Source organism: Hydra vulgaris, chromosome 13, assembly GCF_038396675.1.
Source record: "Hydra vulgaris chromosome 13, alternate assembly HydraT2T_AEP".
Taxonomy (NCBI): Eukaryota; Metazoa; Cnidaria; class Hydrozoa; order Anthoathecata; family Hydridae; genus Hydra; species Hydra vulgaris.
Window position 1 is genome coordinate 41672207 of NC_088932.1, and position 9695 is coordinate 41681901.

Sequence of the window (9695 nt, forward strand, 5' to 3'; positions counted from 1 at the left end):
TTTCACTGAAAATTCTTCAAAAAATTAATCAAAAAACTTTTTTAACAACGGAAACCGCTTATCGTTACTTTTTTAAAGATTATAATCTTTTAAAAAATATATTGTTTATTTCATAATTATTCTAATATATATCGTCAAAAAAATCAATAATTATCTTTGCATAAATTTTTACAACAAATTAAATTTGAAGTCATTTGTTGTAGTAAACTTAATGTAACTATTAGGTAGGATTATAGTTTACCCATAACTCGCAAAATATCGCAAAAAGTTCTTCTTTAATGTTAAAAAAAATGGTGGCATTTAAAGAAATTGAAACAGTTCAAATAAAATCTTTTACATAATTTAATACTAGTTGTCCCGTAAAATACAGGTCTTGGTAAGTCGGCTCCGACAATTTTTTACTTATTCCTTAACCAGCGCACAGAATGTAGACCAGAATTGTCTAAAAGTGGCGAAACTATTTATGGGGTAATATAGACATATAATACGTGTTTATAGGGTTTTGGGGGCCTAAGATTTCATTTTCGGGCTCTTTATGAGTGGTTATGACCGCTCAAGAGATTCTTTTAGAAGCGGTCAAGGGTGCTTCTGAAATATCTAATGGTTTTTCAATTAGATAGTAAATGTTGTATATCTAAATTGAGAAAATTGAGATCAGGATAATCAAATCTAGTCATATTTGGTCTCTGAAAGTGGTTATAACCGTAAAAGTGAATTTTTAAAGGATGGTCCTGCAATATCACAATGGTTTTTCAGTTAGATGGAAGATTTGTATGTTTAAATATAAATAATTGAGGTCGGGGAATTTAAATATGGCCATATTTAATCTCCAGGAGTAGTTATGATCGCACAGGTAGGTGTGGTTATGGGTTGTCGAGAAGGTATTTTTGTTTTTTTAATTTATTTTAAGAATCTAGATAATGACGTACAATTTATTTTATGTAATCATTTACTTTGATATTGTGAATATAAACATATAACGTTCAATAAAATTGAACTTTATTAACATTATATATATATATATATATATATATATATATATATATATATATATATATATATATATATATATATATATATATATATATATATATATATAAGAATCTAGATAATGACGTACATCAAGAGCCTTTTGGTAATATATTGCTATTTTTGTGGTAAAATTGACATACTGAGGTTAAAAATCATAGTTAGGAAAAAATTATATCAGTTTTAAGGTGCTGAAGGTCTTTAGATTACATTTACAAAAATAAATTACTCCAATATAGAAGTTGGTTTTCAGGAGTTTTGCTGTAAGAAAATAAAAATCTTTGTCTTGAGTTAACGATTAAAGGCCGTTTTCTACAAGACGAAATATTCGCGAGAAGAAAATTTTTCGCTATGACGAAACGTCGTTTTGATTTCTACTTTCTTTTGGGCTACTTTCTTTTCGTTGTCATCAATAAAAATGGCAGCAATAAGTTTTCGCTATATATTTAACCTGTTCGCTGCCAACTACGAATATACTAGTAAGTTGGCGTCATTTATTTGCCAACCACGAGTATACTCGTAGTTAGCGGGACTTCGATATTTGCCAACTACGAGAATATTCGTAGTTAGCCGGCGTCATGAGTTTGCTACCTACGAGTAAACTCGTAGTTATACTATTATATTATTATATTATATTATTCGTAGTTATACTAACTTATTTCAAATAATATTTGTGCATGACTGGCTTTGTCTATTCACTTTTTTTTTTTCTTAGCTTCACATTTGATTTCAGAAAATATTACATTCAAGTTTTTATTTTAAAAATCCAAGGAACCTAATTTAAATTAGATATAGACATAAATAGCGGATAAAGGCAGAAATAGCTTAAAACAGATAAAAGTAAAATATTGATAATGCTTTAATTTTATTTCATGAAAATTAAAGTGTAAACCTATTCTTTTGAATGATACATTCTGAAACATTCGCCAATACACAACGGAGATCTATTTTCACAAACAGCACATTTATATCGTGTTTCTTTACGTTTTATTTTAGAGCAGACTTGACATGGTTTTGTTGGGAATTTTTTCTTTTCATTCGGTGGTATTGAAGACAAGTAGTGGAAGCTATTATTGGTGATTCGAGGCACAATTTCATTCAAACGTTCACCCAATAAATCCGTAACAACTAATTCTCTAAACTTAAACAAGGAAATTGTTTTATCTACTCCATATTTGTTGTTTAGACAGTAAGCATTAAACAAAAAAGTATCAAAGAGATGAAGTGCTACTTTTTTATATCATCTAATTGTCTTTTTTAGGAAATCATAATATGATACCATTTGATCCGCTCTATTTACTCCTGACATACATTGATTCTAATTATTTAATTCAATTATTTGTAACGAATGCAAGTTGCAAATAATTAGCACGTCTCTTTTGTCTTTCCATTTAGCAACCCCCTCTCAGCTTCTGCTTATAACGTCTCCCTGTTTCAGTTTTGCTTTTGTACATTCTTTTGGATTTGACTTTCGGTCTGTTCTTAAAGTACCACAAATGTTTGTTTTTTGATTTATCATGTGCTTTGTTAATTTAAAGGAATTATAAAAGTTATCGGTGTACAGGTTATAACCTTTTCCCAGAAATTTTTCCATTAAATCTAAAACAATAGCTCCCGTTTGACCCAACAAATGTTTATCGAAAATTGCCTCGCCAGAGTAGATTTTTACTTTTAATACAATACCATTTGATTTGCAAAGCTCATAGAACTTGATACCATACTTATGTCTTTTATTTTTTATATACTGCCTGAATACAAGACGTCCCTTCCAAAACATCATTGATTCATCGATTGATATATTTTTATTTGGACAGTAAATGTTATCTATTGTATTATTTAAGTGATCGAGAATTCAATTAATTTTAAAAAGCGTCCACTACCCGATTCTTTATTGTTAATAAAGTGGCAAAATCGTAACACTAGTTAGAATTTATTTCGTAGCATTATTCTAGAAAATAAGGGAAATCTAGAGAGACTGTTCTTAGATCAATAGTGTTCTAAAGAAGGCATTTTGACACACCCCATATAAAGAAAAATTCCAAGGAACTGCCGCATATCTTCTGAATTTATTGATTTCAATCTTTAAAACGTGAGATTCTTCTGAGGGGACGCTGCTTATTTATTTCTTGCGTTACGTAGGAATTAGCTTTAACTACCATAGTATTTATAAGCACTTCTGTTAAGAAATCTAATGGTTTTTTGCTCTCTATGTTTATCTTCAAACCAGGATCAGCAGTAAATTGAATTTGTTTTATAATATTCGGCTCATCTTTCGTTTGTTTTGAATTTCTAGATGGATTTGTTTTAGAAGTTGTTTCGTCAGGCAAAATATTACTTATAAGATCTACTTGTTGAGCTTTGTTTTGATTTTGTCAGTAAGCAAGACCATCTGTTGTTCTAGCTCTTTTCGGTGGCATTAAAAAATCTTCTGCAGTGGCTGCCAGATGAACATCTGTTAACTGATCGTCATCACTTTTTTCAGTGTTATTATCTTCAGAGTCTGATTCTGATGCAGTCAAGCTCAAAGATGTAGTAGTATAAGCTAATAATGAATCCGAATCTTCAATATCATCATCTTCACTATAATGTCCTCGTAATCTTCCATAATCATATGTGCTGATTCAATTGTGGAATATCTGTGTTGAGCTAATATGAGATTTATAATTTATTAATGTAAATTTATAAATTATCGATTTATAAAAAAGAAATTACTTATCTATAAAACACATTAATTAGTATACAGGGTGGATGCTCGAAATCCGGACTTTTTTGACACAAAATAAAAATTACAATAAAAGTATTAGTTTCAAAGCTATATTTCTGAAATTTTAAACAGTAATGTACACATATAAGAGCTTTCATTTCACTCAATCCAGCTGCCTTTAGCTTCAATGACTTGCTCGATACGCTTCCTGAACCTGGAGCAGGCGTGCTCGACCTCATTGGCCAACATGTTGGCAGCTGCAGTAGTTATTGCTCGCTTTAGAGATTCAACAGTGTTGTGACTTGATTTATTGGTCTCACGTTCCAAAGTACCCCAGACATAATAGTCCAATGCATTGAGATCTGGTGAGTTTGGAGGCCAAAATTGCTTTGACCAGAACATAGGGAGATTTTCTTCAAGCCAACCCTATACCAAATTGGAGGTATGAGCAGGAGCTAAGTCTTGCTGAAACACATGTAGCCTACCATTGGAACACTTGTCCATCCAATCTTGTTTTACCACCTTACCCACTCTTGTTTTACCATCTTGTTTTACCACCTTAATCAGAAGGTCCAAGTAGACTTCTTTGTTGACATTTTGGCCCTTCAAGAAGAAGTGTGGTGGCATGACATGGCCTTTGCTGGAAACAGCAAATAATGACGTAGACAGAGGCTATAAATTTTGTTTGACCAATCACTGTGACATCTTCTGGGTCTTGAGCCAACCATCTGTCATTTCTTCTGTTCACTTTGGCATCCACAGTAAAAATTTTCTCATCGCTGAAAAAAAGTTTACCGGCAACTTCATGTTTTATTGATGCTAAAAGAACGGAACACTTAGCCACTCTCTTCTCCTTCATTGAAGCAGGCAGCATCTGCCTGATTTTCAGGACATAGGACTTGTACCTAAGGTCATCACAAATCACTCTTCTCATGGTGTAATGAGACACATTCATATCTTTGCTCAGTTTACTGATGGAGGTGCTGGGGTTTTTGTTGATCAACTTCTGTACTCTGCTGATGAAGGCCTTATTCCTGATTGGCTTGTGAGCAGTCTTTTCTTTTCGTTCTACAGACTCTGCACCATCATTAAACCTCTTTGCAATATCATAAACTGTGCTTTTTGGCACATTTTATAATCTCTGGGACAGAGTGTCCGGCGCGGAGGGACTCAACCACTGCAAATCTACGGTAACATTCCTTTGACATGATGTGCTAAATTTGCAATTTTTACTTTTTTTCCTGAGAGTACAATGTTTGTTTTGATTAATGTTTGAATTTCGCAACATAGAATTTAAAAACAAAAAAATGCCGGCAAATTTAAAATTGTCCGGATTTCGAGCATCCACTCTGTACTGTATAAAAAATTTCGAAGTGCACACTAAAAAGTTTTTTAACATATTAAAAAACAATTTATTGTGTACTTCAAATTTTTTTTCACATTTTAATAACATATAGTAGTTATCAAGTATATTTTAGCTTCTAATCTAAAAAACACAGCAATTTAAAATTAAGAAAACAAAATATAAATTACCTTTTTTACTCATGATAACTGCCAGTTTCAAAAAAATTGAAACACTATTTATAATAATAATGCATCAAATAAGCTACATTACTAGTCACCGCAATGAGTTATACTCATTAAGGTGTTAGGAGTAAACTCGTACTTCGGCCCTGGAGAAAATAATTTATTCTCCATTGCCAAACTACGAGTATACTCGTAGTGTTTATTTTTTGTCAGTTATATTCAGAATAAAAAATAATATGGAATTATTTTTGATTAAAAATATTTTATTTATTGAAATGTTGATATTTATAACTTTCTACTTTGGAGCATGTGGAAATTTCTTTCCATGCATTCCCAGTAAACACCCAAACGTCTATTAAATGTCAAAACAAAGTTTTGACAAAACGTTCAGATTTGGTCAATTATCCGTTGAGAATGAAATCCAGATTAACGTTTAGAACAAACGTCTATAAAACGTCTATATTAAAACGTATTTTAGATGTCTTTTATAAGATTATTATACGTATATAAAGCCTTTAGATTTTGTACAATTTACGTTTAAATCTAGTTTAATTAACGTATATAAAGCGTTTAGATTTAGTCTAAGTAAACGTATATTAAACTTTTAGATCTTGTCTAATAGTTTCTTTGATTTAGTTAACGTAATTTCAACTTATTTAAGTTTTAAAGCTAATTTAAATTAAAATTACTTTTTGACTTTTTAACTTTATATAAGTAATAAGAGCTATATAGGTCTTGAAATTTATAAATAAGATACAGTTATAAAAGTAATGAAACTTATAAATAAGATACAGTTATAAAAGACCTGGTCTTATTTCGTATATTTCTTACAACTATTATAATATGTTTATAAACTTTTATACTATACTAGTTATACTATACTTTTATTTTATAAAACTATATAAAACTTTATTTTATAAAACTATATATAAAGTTATAAACTTATTTAAAACGTTTTCATATAGTGGGGGAAAAAATTAAATGATCAAGCTTTTTGCAGTGGAAATATTAAAGTAACAAGTTCTATTTAATATTTTTAAATTTAATCTCATTAGCAGAAAATAAAAGTTTACATTAAGATTAAGTCAAAGATTACTAATAAAATTAATAAACTTATAAACAAATATTTTGTATCACTGTTTTCTCTGATTTATGAATTATCAAAAATCTTCTTAGAATACCGTCTACCGCTTGTTCGTCATGCACCTGTTAGTGAAACATCATCTTCTACATTTGTATCGTCTGATTTCGCAACCTTATTTGTAACTGTCAATTCCAAAAGAATAACTTTTGGAATTAACAGTGAGCATTTACATTTGTAAGTTCTTGATTTAAGTCTTATTCCTTATTTGATGAATTTACTAATGCTAACCATTATTCAGAGTGAAAACACCTTAAAAAGTCCTTTGGAGGGGTAATAATATGGACCCTTGGGATACTATTGCGAGTGGTTTTAAAATCAACCATTAACGTCCGAGAAAGAAATTTAAATTTTAATACTTTAATAGAAAAAATGCTCATATTACGAATTTTTTTCAAAGGGTTTTATAAAGTAAAAAAATTTTTATAAGCTTATATTGATACTTTTTTGTAAAAATAGAATTAATAACAACAAAAATTCTTAAAAAATTCAACTCTAACAAAAAAATTGCTTTTTTTTCTACAAAACTAGAAACCACCACATCTTTAATGTTGAGCATCAGTTTTGTTTTGATTTCTTGTTAATCCACAACATTTTTTTAAGTTCATCATTTTTGTTCTAGTATTCAAACCAAATTAATATAATTTTGTTTGAGGAACTAAAAAAATGCATTTAAAATGCCTAATTCTGCTAAAACTCATGCTGAGTGTCAAAACACAGTTTACATTCTCTCCATGTCAAAATGTAATCGAAGTATAATACCTTTCTTGATAAGCAGATTGGCAAAACACTCTCCAAAACCATTAGACTTTAATAATGATCATCTTCCAAATGGAATGTGCACAAATTATCGTTTCATTCTGTAAAAAATTGATGAGAGAAAAACATCACAGCCATTTCCCAAGTTGTATGATTTCAGCTCAATTGCTGTGAAGTCATCAACAAGAAATTCTCCTGCATTTGACTGTATTATTTGCCAAATTGGTAAGTCAAAGGGCAAAAATTCATCTTTTTTGTCCAGCAGTACTGCCTCACTGTGATTGGACCGGGTTTATCCCATAAGTGCAACCCTTGAGCTAAAAGTACAAACCTGATTGCACTTGCAAAATCAGTCACAAAAAGTGCAGAAATTTTTGCATCTTTTGTTTTGGATGCATCTCCGAATGGCACAGTGCGACTGAGCAAATCAAGTGGGGGACCTAAATTACCACTGAAACTTGGTTAGTGTTTCTTCACTGCTTTTTGCCCAAAATATTGTTTTTGATTAGGTACATTATATTCAATTAATCCGTTTTAAATTTCAGACAAAGTTACTCCAACACAACTGTTAAGGATCCTCTGTTAACTTAAAGCCTTGTGGCAGTTGAACTTAATACTGGTTTTTCCAAAAAACAGATGAGACAACTTGCTTCAACTCTTAACCCTGCAGGCCAACAACGAAAAGTGTTGAGCCATATTTTGCTAAGAAATTTGCAGAGCAAGGAAAGTTGCTTAAAAATCACTTTTCTGTCACTAAAATTAAATGTTGAAACTCACCAATATTGGTGCTTTTTCCTTTGTCTTGTCTTGTGACATATAAGTTGCTAACATTCTTTGTGAACTTTAGTCTCATGCTAGCAAATATCCTTGCTGTTGGTGTGATGCAGACTCTTCAAACCTTGGAAAATGTGGTGCACTGAAAACTTTTGGAAGCATCAAAAAATCTCACCAAGCTTTTGTTGCTGAAGGAAGTAATATAAAGAGTGCTAAATGCTTTGGAAATGTCATCAACGTGCGCTTGCTCAATCTTTCAGATGAAACATTTATTCTAAAAGCAATACCACCAATGAAACTTTACCTAACTGATGGGTGTGGTCAACCACCTTTTTAAGAGTCTAAGCAAAGTTTGGCCAGAGGTCAAAGAATGGCCAGAGGTTTTAAACATTCCCCTCCAACCCGTTCATGAAGGACATTTTCAATGAAATCATTGTCAAAGGCTGTTGAAAAATATTGCTATTCTTCAGCAAAAAGTTGAAGCAGCAGCTGTAAGTGCAACATTTCCTTATGTTGAAGCATTCAGGCAATTTGATAAGTTAGTTACTGCATGTTTTGGATCCCATCTGGATAAAAATTTTCAAGAATACATTGAGAACTTTAAAGCTTCATACCTTGCTCTTCCAGTCAAGTTTTGAAATAATACAGAAATTTGCTTTGTTTTTCTTGCTTTTTCAGTTGTTTTTTAGAAAATACACATTTTCGAAAAAAACAACTCAGAATTGGATGAATTTTTAATACTAAATGAAGCTTAGCCAGTAATGAGAAAAACAAAAGTTCCAATTTCTTTCACGGATGGTAATCGTTGATTTTAAAATCACTAGTTATGATATCCTATGGGTATGTACTACCATCCCTCCAAAGGGTTTTTTCAGGTGTTTTTGTTGATGACTCACCCCAAAATTTTCAAACCGTAGCATGCTTATCGACGAAAAAATTCGCTTCGCGCGAATATTTTGTCTTGAGGAAAACGGCCTTAATGTTCAATAACTTCATATTTCAAAAATGTAAATTTATATTAAAAAAACTGGGATGGGTTTGTTAATTTCTTTTCTATATTAAATTTCTATTAAGTTTTTAATAATTTTTTTTTCAGAAGATCCGCTACTTGTTATGACCCTCGCCCGGTAAATTAATTTTGAATAAAAGAAAAGTTTGAATGTAAAATCTTTTTTTCAATAAAAAGAAAAGTTTTCTCTTTAATGTGTGTTAAACGCTCAAATTTAACTAATTACCTATCAGTTAGTTAAATCTGATTTAATCAAACCATCAATATATAATACTCAACTGAATTCAATATCAATATATGATACTCAATACTCAACATATGAGCAACAAATTTCTTCCAGTGTTTTGAAGTTTTTAGAAGTTTTAGGCTTTTTTAAAAGTCTCTCCCTTTCTCTTGTTATAGTATATATGTTTATAGTACATTTTCGCTTGTTATAGTATATATATTTATAATATCTTTTATTTATGTTATGTATGTAATATCTATAGAACTTTAATGTCCTACTTTTTATTTTAGAAATTAAAAAAAATATTACAAAAAGTATTTTACATTCGAAAGGGTTTGATGCTTTTTTATTAACTACTGTAGCAGATAAAAAAAGGTTGATAAAACCTATTAATAAATTTTCACGGTATACCGCAATGAATATACAAAACAAAGAAATGTTGTTTGCGCATTTAACTTGTAATGAAAACGTTTATTTACCGTAATTAACGTATTGTTTAAAATTTCCCATTAAATTTTGGTTCCAA